Source organism: Diceros bicornis, chromosome 2 (assembly GCF_020826845.1).
Source record: "Diceros bicornis minor isolate mBicDic1 chromosome 2, mDicBic1.mat.cur, whole genome shotgun sequence".
Taxonomy (NCBI): domain Eukaryota; kingdom Metazoa; phylum Chordata; class Mammalia; order Perissodactyla; family Rhinocerotidae; genus Diceros; species Diceros bicornis.
This window is the reverse complement of record NC_080741.1, coordinates 72153236-72165222: the sequence shown is the minus strand read 5'-3', so window position 1 is coordinate 72165222 and position 11987 is coordinate 72153236. Positions and strand designations below refer to the sequence as shown.

At 41.3% G+C, this 11987-nt stretch overlaps 1 long non-coding RNA gene across 2 annotated transcripts in view; it reads right to left on the bottom strand.

Annotated features, from left to right (window-relative positions):
• Positions 1 to 3333: 3333 nt before the first annotated feature.
• The window catches only part of LOC131418712 (uncharacterized), a 227384-nt gene continuing 218730 nt past the window's right edge, over positions 3334 to 11987 (bottom strand). The window contains exon 7 of one of the 2 annotated variants that reach the window (XR_009222986.1): positions 3334 to 10418. This is a non-coding gene — a long non-coding RNA (uncharacterized LOC131418712). The remainder of the gene's footprint in view (positions 10419 to 11987) is intronic. The other variant, XR_009222987.1, reaches the window with a different exon arrangement.

Here is an 11987-nt window from a genome sequence, read left to right as displayed (position 1 = left end):
GAATGATGTTCTGGAAAGGAAAATGGCCTTGGGTTCAGAAGCTCTGGGTTCAAGTGAGACTTTGCACATAGCACTTAATGTCTGTGAGCCTCAGTTTCTGACCTGATGAAATAGGAATGATTATAATAATGCCTACATCCTACATCTTTGAGAGGATGGTGTGAGATCATTACATTCAGCTAAGATTTTTCAAATAGCTATCTTATTCAGGTGCTCTGCTAAGTGCTGAAGATACAGAGAGGAACAAGACAGAGTCTATGCCCACAGGGAACACAGTTTAGTGAAAGAGGCAGATGAGTAGGTCAACTGTCGCAAAACAGTTCAGGAAGTCTAACAAAAGTACAATAAAAACAGAGAGAAGATGGTACCTAATTCTGTCTATGATTGGGGGAGGGCTAAGAAGGATTCACAGGTGCAAAGCAGGAAGACTATCTGGATTAATGGCATCTAGAACCTCCTTGGGGAGCTTTAAAAAATCCCAATGCCCTGATGCCCCTTGTATAAGGTGTTTGGATAGGTGGAGAGAGATGAGGTGGCCCAGATTCCCTCATAGGTAAATAGGCTTTGTAAACTGAAAGAGCTGCACTATCTTGAGACACTGTTATTTTAAATAAATAAAAGGCAAAGGGACAGGAAAATGTGGCTTTGTTTCTATTGAAAGTATTTACAACTAAAAGTATTGACTGATCTTATTTCTCTTTTTCTTTCTTTCTTTTTTTTTTTGCTGAGGAAGATTGGCCCTGAGCTAACATCTGTTGCTAAATTTCCTTATTTTTTGCTTGAGGAAGATTAGCTCTGAGCTAACATCTGTGCCAATCTTCCTCTACTTTAAATGTGGGTCGCCACCACAGTGTGGCTGACGAGTGATATAGGTCTGTACCCGGGATCTGAACCCAAGAACCCAGGCTGCCGAAGTGAAATGCGCCGAACTGAACCACTACACCATGGGGCCGGCCCCAACTGAGTTTTTCTTAAGGGTTGAAAAGGAAATACACTTTTGGAATGGGCACACTGTCTCATTTCTCTATTCACGGTCAACAATGACTCTTTTCTCAACCAAAGCTATTAAATTAACAACCATTTCATGTTTTGGATAGGAAAAAAAGATACCAACCATATCTCCCTGCTAGGTATTAGCCAAGATTTGGTCTGTGACTATGATGCATCATCACTAGTAATTATGGTATGGATATTGGTGCAGCTCTATTGGAGAAGCTCTTGGGGCAAGCTCAAAATGTACAAGGCTCTGAGCTGGGAATGTTGCCTGTACAAATACTCATTCAGGCCGTCAGAGGCCACCAAGCTTTCCTTCCTGGTCACTAAGTGGGCCAGGGCAGCTCTGATGCTCTCTCAGATTGTCACCCAATGACTCAGCCAGTCACAAGATCAGACCAGCAACTACCAGGTAGAGAGCTCGAAGGACAAGGTCGATCTCAAAGGACCAGGATTTAGAAGGATAGGTTCTCTGCCTCTCTTGTTTCTCTGCCTCTTCATGGAAATCCTATCCAGGGGTAGTTGATGCTTCTTTACTACCAATCAATATTCAATCACCTTTAATCTGGGAATAAAACATTGATTTTCCTTTGTAGAGCTAGCTCTCCATCATAACCATTCCTTATAATTTGAGGAATGCTGATTCCAGGCCAGCTACAGGGACAGACCCATGATCCCTGTCAGGCCAGTTATCAAATTTCACTCCCTTGGCCACAGTATTGGTCAGAGAATGTCAAACAATCCATGATGGTCCCTTTCAATTCAATTCTGAGACTTTTGCTGGATTAATTGGGAAGGAGATGCTGTTGCTCTACTGGGATGACTTGTCAAATAGAAACCTGGAACTCCAGGGTGCCTGAGATTAAGAGATGAAGATAGGGAGATTAGTTCTGATGACACAATTTCCTCCTGAGATCCATCCATGCCTAAATTCAGTTCTCTCTGGACCTTCTAGTTAGGAGCCCAAATTCTACTATTTCACTCTAGATTTTTTGATTTAGATTTCAATTATCTGTTACTAAGAGAGTTCTGACTAGAACATGAAATACTCTATCTTGAAGGATGGAACAAGTCCACTTAGCAGATCCAAAAAGAAGGACATTCTCCCAGGACTGGAACCATATAGAGCAATAATCAGCAAACTTTTTCTGTAAAAAGCCAGAGAGTAAATATTTTTGGCTTTGCAAACCACACAGTCCCTATGGCAACTACTCAGCTCTGTCTTTGTAGCAAGAAAGCAGCCGCAGACAGTATGTAAATGAAAGAATGTGGATGCATTCTAGTAAAAATTTGTTTACAAAAACACTGGTGGGCCAAATTTGCTGCATCCTGACACAGAGGCTTTAACCTAGTTAGCACAAGTTTCAGATTAGGTGGACCAGGCAGGAACAGAAAATCCATGCTACAAGTGCATTATCACCTCTTCCCACACCTGTGGCAGACATCACCAATCAATCATGGGAGTGCATTGGGGATGGGACAACTGTGAAAAGCTGCATCCTCAGAGCAGTGTTGTCATTGTGCCCGGTACATCTCAAGCTATTTCCTCTTTCACTAATGGAGTTTCCAGTTCTGAGTTCTGAGCCTTTATAGAAGCATAATCCAAGGAGAAGTTACTCATGAAGGAAGACAGAGCAGGAAGAACTGAAAGCCTAAGATTAAAAAAACTTGAAATAATGGGAAGGTCCAGCCAAGGCTGGATCCTAAGGGGCTGAGAATTTATTTTATCTATCTATTTATCTTTCTGTCTGTCTATCCAACTATCATCTATCTATCTATCTATCTATCTATCTATCTATCTATCATCTATCTATTATCCTCTATGTATTTCTTTTTCTTAAAAACCTTCATGGCTAGAGGCAGGGTGGTGGGGTATGTAAACGGGGACTGCCATTTCAACATTTTTAATTTTTTATATTACCTTACAGGGGAAAATTTGAATTTCCCTTGAAGGATAATTGTACCTTTATTTGGGGAAAATCATTCTGATGTGGCTTCGAGTTATGCAAAGGTGAAACAGAGTTTAGAATGAATAGATAGAAGGCAAAGACAATCTAAGCTGCTCTAAAATAGATTGTAAAATTGTTGATATCATTGTGTGAACATTTTACAGATTATGCTTTCTCTTGGGACACATTTAATTCCTAATTTGTGCATTGTCCCTAAAAATGAGTGTCTATTCTTGGAAGATATGTATATTCCTCTTTATGCAAAAATCAGTGAAAAGGAAGAATGACAGAAGGATTGTGTCAGCAAATTAGCCAGAGGGGACTTTAAAAGGAACTGGATCAGTAATGGCAAAATCCACCTCAACTGCTGTGCTATCGTCTATTGCCTTCTATAGGTGGTGGTCGTCACAAAGGGACTCCTGGGGGAAAGCCAACCAAAGCTTTGTTTGTTTTCATGAAAGAAAATGGACATGCCAACTACCAGTCACCCTAGGACAGAGGAGATGTGGAGTTAGATGGGGAGGACCTCAGAATTTGGTCTGGGACGTTAGACGGGCAGGAGCAGCTCAAGGATACCCTGATTTGCAGAGGTGAGCTAGATTCTGCAATGTGACAGCTGGCTGGGAGCTAGCAAGAGGGAACCTGTATTAGTTTCCTAGAGATGCTGTAACAGAGCACCACAAACTAGGTGGCTTAAAACAACATCAATTTATTGTCTCACAATTCTGGAGCCAGAAGTCCAAAATCAAAGTGTTGGCAGGGCTGTGCTTCCTCTGAAAACTTGTAGGGGAGACTGTTTCCCGGCCTCTTCCTAGCTTCTGATGGTGGCTGTCAGTCCGTGGTGTTCCTTGGCTTGTAGCTGCATCACTGTAATCTGTGCTTTGGTCTTCACATGGCATTCTCCTCTCTATGTCTTTGTCTTCACATGGCATTCTTCTCTCTGTGTCTCTTATAAGGGCACCCTTCATGATGCATTAAGGATCCCACACCACTCCAACACCACCTCACCTCAACTAATTACATCTATAAGATCCTATTTTCACAGAAAGTCACATTCTGAGGTACTGGAGGTTAGGACTTCAACATACCTTTTTGGGTATACAATTCAACTCATAACAGACCTCCCCAGTCGGTCTTCCGGAGGGAGCCTTGGCCTACAGACCCTGAGATCTGCTGCATCTGGTATCCATGTCCAATCTTCGTGCTGCAATAGTCTTCCACTATTTGAAAGCCTTCATTGTCCTGCATTAGATATCTCGACGGTGAGTTAAAGAAAGAGGCTGTGCCCAGGCTCATGCATAGTTACAGAAGGAGCCCAAGACTGAGTGGACCCTTCTGAGACGGTAAGATGCAACCAGCAGAAGAGGAGAGCAGCAATCTAGAGCCAGCCAGTTGGCAAGGGGAGCCAATGGGATGAACTTGCGGAATATTTAAGCATTCTTGGCGGATGTCTAGAGACACTTGAGGAATCAAGTCTTCTAAAGACAGAGCTTTCTGCAGTCAAACATAATGGGGGCTCACTTTTTAATCTTGGATTTTTTTGAAAAAGGAGTTTAATTTATTCTCTCACAGAGGCTGATGGGGTCTGGGGCACTTGGGATACACCAACACTGGTCTTTACCAAACTTCGAGAAAGCAAGCAAACAATTAAGCATGTTTGGACAAGTGAGAGCTCACAATCTTTCTCCTTCTTCTTTGACTGACAACGTGGTTCCAAACAGCACAACAGTTAATGGGGAAAAAGGCTTCAAAAACCCACAGTGTAGTAAACTAGGCCAGTGTATTTGGGAAGAATCCAGAAGGATGATGGCCACACTCGAAGAGGGTGACATGAGCCAAGGGTTAAGTGTTTTCTACCCAATATTCAATGAGACTAGGAGGGAGACAAAATTCAGTGGCAGTTAACAGCATTTTCTAAATGCCTTAATTACTTGGAGTTTTGGTTATTATTTAATGAGCTGGAAACATGAGGCTAGACAATATTAACTCATAAGCAATCTGAATAATTCAATTAACATGACTAGGCAAGATGTTGCCTGGAACCCTGTTGTGATAAATAAAAATAAAATCTCTTTGGTAAAAAATCCAAGAAAAAAATAAACGACCTCCTGTCTCTCCAAATTGCATTGAAGTAACTCAAAATGTCTACTTTTTAATCCTGATCTTCCTTGTCCTGAGCATAATCCATGAAATAGGAGAATTCAAGGATAAACAAATGAAATGAGCATATATATCTATGTTTGGTTAGCCAGAAGTTTCCTCACTCCTACGGACATACACGGAGGTCAATAAAAAGTGGAGATATAAAGTGCGTTTTAGTGGGTTTTTTAATGATTAGGTTAAATTCAACATCTGAGGTGACCAGCCTCTGGCTTAAACGCCCATCGGAAGATGAAGGAGATCCAATCCCAGTCTAGTAGGGCATAACTTATCTACAATAAATATGACATGTGCAATAATAAAAGGACATAAAAAGCATAGCAATGGCACTGCTGAGAGAGAGAGATGAAGCAGGTGGGATGGACGGGCAAGAGTCACAAAGATGGTTGTGCTCCAGCCAGATCTGGAATTTGAATAGAAGTAGCTACACAGACAAAGTGGAGCTGAAGAGGGCTCCAGGTGGGAGAGTCTGAATGGACAAAGACACAGACAGTAAAATAGTGAGGCAGAGAGTAAAAGAACATTCAGTTGTTTATGCAGCTGGAAGGTACAGTACAAGATAAAGGGGTAAAGATGGTTGGCAAGCAGTCAACGGAACCAATGAAAAGTTTTAAGTGGGGAAATAATTATAATAATATTCTTTTTTCATTTTCAGAAATAATTTTTTTGCAAAGGAGACTGTTGTCTGCAGCTTGTTATTCAGTGGGTGAGCAGGAAATTTTTATGAGAATGAGGTCAGAGGATCAAGTCCATGCAGGCCAGTAGCAACCTCAAGTCTGTGACCATGGACAATATTTCCACCTCTCCCCAGCCATTTCTGAAAAGGGCCAGCCCTACAGCAAGTACTTGATTGTTGGCAGGCATGTGAGGAGCAGCAGCTGGGTGTCTGAAGGAGCTTGCACATGTAGGGACCATCGAGACGGCCCAGGGAACTTGCAGCCATCTTTCTATTATTACCAAAAGCCAAACTTGGCGTGTTGAGGTTGGAAATGCTACAGGCAAGAGACAGGAGGTGTTATCATTTGTGCTTTCTGGCCTGTGCCCTGCTGCTTCTTTGACATTTTTCCTAATTCCATTCAAATGTAATGGAAAAGAGGAAAGAGAGTTTTGGACCCAAGAATGCCAATACCTGTGTGTGTCAGAACTCTGTTTCTGAACCTAGGGAAGCATCACTAATTAACCATGGGACTCTTTCCACTAGTCTTCAGTATCCTTTTGATCTGTCCAGGCTGCCACCAACAAACTCTTAGCATTGGCACAGGAAATGAAGCCTAGCTGCCGCCTCTGTTTCAGAACAATTTTGCAGAATGGTTTGTTAACATTGGTTTCATGTGGACATAATCCCCACGGCATGCTGTTTAAGGTGGTGGCATCCATGTTTGATGATGGCCTTTCAGAAGGCGAGGTTGAAAGCCAGCCCTGACAGAGTCAAGGCAAAGTTAGATAGTAAGGGTAAAAATAATCAAAGAACGAGCGTCCAAAAGTCAGAGCTCAGAGTCAAAGGCACATGCTATTCCTTCTGCTTGGAATACTCTTCCAGCCTCTCTTCCTTTAGCAAATTTCTCTTTATCCTTCAGGTTCTAACTCAGAAATCGCTTTTCCTGCTCTGACTCCTACCTGTGAATTCAGCCATGCCTTCTGTTGCAGTGATAGCATCTAGACTTGGCCTATAATGGCAACCTTTACCATCTATGCAAATCATGTGGGCATGGTATATACCTCCCAGGAATGTAGCGTATTAATCCAGCTCAAAATGCCCCATTTCAGTTTTTCAAATTGAATTGACATCAGAAGACAGAGAACAATAGCATCTGGCAACCCAACCAAGTTATTTCAGTCAAAGGCTGTATATATAACTAGGTGACAAAGAGCCAGAAGCAAGGAGACTTTGAAACTATGCCTTAGGCAGAAAAATCGTTCCTATTTTTCTGTTGTAGCCGGGTCCCATTTTTTCCCCAGGACACGGCCAGTCCAAAGTCTGGGCTTAAAGCCCTAATTCACCATCTCTGACACCTCCTGATATTTGCTGAGTGAATACAATCAGTAAAGTAAAAGGCTATTAGAACCCAGTTTGTTATTACATAAGCCTATACGTCCTGTGTATCCAATTGTAACCTGGATCTGAAAGAAACAAAGTAATTTGGAAGAAAAAGCGCAATTGTTAGAGTCAGAAAGATCTGGGCTTTTTTGTTTTTGTTTTTAATTGGGAAGGAGGGGTTATATTTCAGTTCTGTGTAATCTTGGTCAAGTTACTTAGTCTCTTTGAGTTTCTGATTTATTAATCTGTAAAATACTTTGCAATTTTGTTATGGGGATAAGATATGGCATTTGTAAAAGCTGGCACAATGTTTGACCCAAAAGTGGCACTAAAAGAAATAAAATTACTGGTACTCATTTTAGAAATTATTAATTGGATAAAAATTTATGTACTTCTGTCATCTCTTTAATCCATATAAAGTAGACTCTATTATTATCGCCGTTTGATAGATGATAAAATTAAGGCTCAAGGAAGTTCCCTAACTTGCCTGAGGACATCCAAAGACTAACGTGCAGACCAGGATCCAAACCCAGATTGGTCTGATTCTGTAGCTCATGTAGTCCACTTTGCCCCCCAACTATGGAATACAACTGCAAGGATAGCTCCCACGTGGTCAGCTGATGGAGATGGTATGGATACATCCCCAAGTTGTGAATAGTTTTTTTGGCAAATTCTAGATAAAATCTATATTTCCCATCTTCCCTTGAGATAGTAGGCAAAAATTGCAGTGTGGGGCTTCTCAGAAAGCTCTTTAAAGGGGGCTCACTCAGTGGGAAGTCATATTTTTGTCTCTCTCCTTTCCTCCTTTCTGCTGCCTGGAACACAAACATGATGACTGGAGCTACAATGGTTATCTCTCCACCATGAGGCAACCTTGAGGATGGAAGTCATACTGAGGATGGAGGAACAGAAAGAGAGAATAGGCCTGGGTCATTGATAATCGTGCAGTTACCATACCAGCCCTGGACTGCCAACCACTGGTCATCTTTTATGTGAGAGAGAAAAATTACCTCCTGTCTTAGTTAAGCCGCTGCTATTTGAGTTTCTTTCATATGCAGCTAAACTTAATCCTAACGAATACAGGCTTCCACTATATTTTTCATTTTTATATTTCTCAAGCTCAGAGATAAAGTAGTATGGAGACTCTAATCATATTTTAAAATTTATAAAGCATAACTAAATCAGGCAAGGTGCCCACAAAAATAGCTAGGGAATATCAGAATGACAGCAGAATCCACTGCTGCTTCTGGCTCAAAAAAATTGTAAAAAATGAAAAGAAAAGCAAATACTCATTATGTTGCTTTGGAGGATTCCAAATAGTCATCATTCTGCTCCTAAGGGTAAGACTCTCAAAGACTGAAGCTTCTGGAATAAAATCTCATATTTATCTCCTCAGAGATCATCCTACTAGTTGGTCTAATCTTTTTGGATTCTACCAAAGCAAAAGACACAAAAGTGGTCCATCGATCTTCATGTTTTTCAAGAATATGACTCAAGAAAGTCCTTGAGTACCAACGGCGACAGCAATGACCACAGCAGTAGGGGTACATATCGAGTTCTTACTCTGTGCCAGGCAGCATTCTAAACCCTTTACATCTACTGAACTCACCAAATTCTCAAAACGAGAATTCTCAACCCTGCGATCGTTGATCTCTCTTACAAATCAGAAAACTAAAACACAGAGAGATTAAGAATTAGGTATTCACAGGAAAGAATGATTTCAGAGAAATAGTAATGGAGTAGTAAATTTGAAACCCATCTATGTTCGCAACTGTGGCAACACAATACTATGAGTGCCATCTCCGAGAGAAAAAGGAGAAAAAATGTGAGATCAAAAATATGAATTTCTCTTTAATAAGAGAATCGACTTTAATTAAAGGAAGTTATGAAGTAAATCTCTAGAATGTTAAAGTACTTTGCTTATTCTGGTTTTAAATTCCTTCTCTGTGCTGATAGAAAAGCCGCAGGACCCATAATTTGGGACCTGGTAAACACGAAGAGCCTTGGTTGGCTGACAAAGCAGCTAAGGTAGAAAGCTCAACAAAGTTTTCAATCCTAAATAAAAGAGTTCCTCAGTGGTATTTTTATGCCCTTCAATGCAAAGAAGTAAGGAATTACCCTCAAAACATTTTATTACAGAACCTGTTTAAATGCATCTGAAATATAAATCTTCATGCTGTTTAGACATCAGTCTGTAAAATAGATCTTAGATAATTGTGGCAAATTGTAAAAAATGGCAAGTTTAGGATAGAATGAGAGTTCATAAGTTGTAGCTCGTGTTAATTACTTCAGATGTAAATGAATTTACTATAAACTTACATGTAAAACTCATATTATTTCTTTAACATCTGGAACTAAGACCCCTTTTCTTCAACATGATTAAAACTCCAGAACAGTTTTCGAGGCGGCTCTTTAATGTTGATGTCTCCCTTTTGCTAATCCCAATAAGCCTGATTCAAACTTAAAAAAATATTTCTGACAGTTTAAACCTAAACCATGTTGCAAAGTTTGTTTCTTACACACAATGGAATATGATGGTTTGGAGGCTCCTTTTAAAGTGGAGAGTAAATATATAAGGACTAATTTTTTGGAGACTGAAAAATGCCCTTCCAAGCTTTGAGCCACATGCAATTCAGACTTTTAGAGACATGTCCTTGATTTTCAGGGATCTTCACAAAATGTTTCACATATGCTATTTCTTTGGTTTCCACAATTATCCTACCAGAAAAGTGGGATGGGGATTAGCCCCCATTTCACAGATGGAAAGACCAAGTCAATGAGAGTGGGAGCCATCAATAGTGTTAGTAGAAGGTATTGTCATTTAAAAGAAAATATCCTGACTTTTTGTTCTGTGCCTATTCAGCTATGTCAGAATCCTCTTTGCTTTAGATAAGGAAGACGATGTCTGAAAGACTATTCCACGCAGGGTCATTCCCCCTTGAGATACAGCAAGGGCCTCCCCCGTGTTATAATCTGTGCAATGCTGAAAGGCACACGTGCCTCCCAACCTCTCACCCACCAGCCAAGCCCAACACCTGCACAGCTCTCCAAGGAAGCTACTCTGCTGAGTTCATGCTGAATTTCCAAAATATGCCCAGAAAAATGCATGTGATGGTTATCTGACAAGTGATGTGACTTCATTAGCATCCTTTACAATATTATCAGGGATTGATTATAAGATTACTTCCCGTTAGTCCTTGCAGGAGGAAAAGAACCAGCAGGGGAACCCGTCTTGATAAGGGTGGAGGAGAGAGCAGGAAAATCCTCCAGTTGAATTGCTTAAGGGGAAGGTCATTACAGATGATTACATGGAGGCTACACTGTAGCCTGGCCATAAGGGTGGAGATGAGGTGGGTGGCAACTAAAAGGAACATATAATCAGATTTTATCTCCTTTCTAGTATTGCCTAGGATTTAGTCTTGATAGTAATAGGTAACATATACGAGCAATCACCAAGTGCCAAGCACAGCACGTAGATTATCAAGTTTAATCTTCATCATAAATTTATAAAGTAGGTATTATTTTTACTCTCACAGAGGCTGAGAAAGGTTAAGTGACTTGCTCCATGTCAGGCAAGAAGCAATGGTATAATTCAAAAGCAGGTCTATCTGACTGTAACAGTATACAGCCTCCAACCAATTAAACCCTTCATGTATGAGTTTTCGCTTCATGAGTATCCCATTTGGTCCTCATTACTCTAAAGGGTGGTTATTATTGGAGATGAAAAAACCCAGGCTGAGGGGCCGGCCCGGTGGCGCAAGCGGTTAAGTGCGCGCGCTCCGCTGCGGCGGCCCGGGGTTCGCTGGTTCGGATCCCGGGCGCGCACCGACGCACTGCTTGGTAAGCCATGCTGTGGCGGCGTCCCATATAAAGTGGAGGAAGATAGGCACAGATGTTAGCCCAGGGCCGTCTTCCTCAGCAAAAAAAGAGGAGGATTGGCGGATGTTAGCTCAGGGCTGATCTCCTCACAAAAAAAAAAAAAAAAAAAAAAAAAAAAAAAAAAAAAAAAAAAAAAAACCCAGGCTGAAAGAACTTAGAGGTTGGCTTAATCCAATAGATCTAGTAAGTGAATGAAGTAACTCAGCACATGCCTTGTGATTCCAATGCCCATTATCTCTTCATGATGATGGGCACTCATTTGCTTAATCAAAAGTATCGAGTGTCTCTGTATTCACTGTGCTATCTACTGGGTATACAAAGACGAATAAGACATGGTGCCTTTCCTTGAGTTCACCGTCTTAGGGGAGCAACCAATAAATATTTAGAAAAATAATTATAATAGAAAAGGATACAGAAGCTCCTAGGGGAATCTGAGTAGATAGCATTTAAAAAGATCACAGTTAAGGGCCGGCCAGTGGTGTAGCGGTTAAGGGCGTGAGCTCCGCTTCGGCGGCCCGGAGTACACAGGTTCATATCCCGGGCGTGCACAGATGCACCGCTTGTCAGGCCACACTGTGGGGGCGTCCCATATAAAAAGTAGAGGAAGATGGGCACAGATGTTAGCCCAGGGCCAATCTTCCTCAGTAAAAAAGAGGAGGATTGGCATGGGATGTTAGCTCAGCGCTGATCTTCCTCGCAAAAAAATAACTAAATAAAGATCACAATTAGTGGTTGCCACAGGTGTGGGTAGGGGGTGGGCAAAATGGGTGAAGGGGGTCAAAAGGTACAAACTCCCAGCTAGAAAGTAAGTCCTGGGGTTGTAATGTACAGCATGGTGACTATAGTTAATAATACTGTATTGCATATTTGAGAGTTGCTAAGACACGAAATCTTAAAAGTTCTCAGGGCTGGCCTGGTGGCATAGTGGTTAAGTTCATGCATTCCACCTCAGCGGCCCAGGGGTCGCT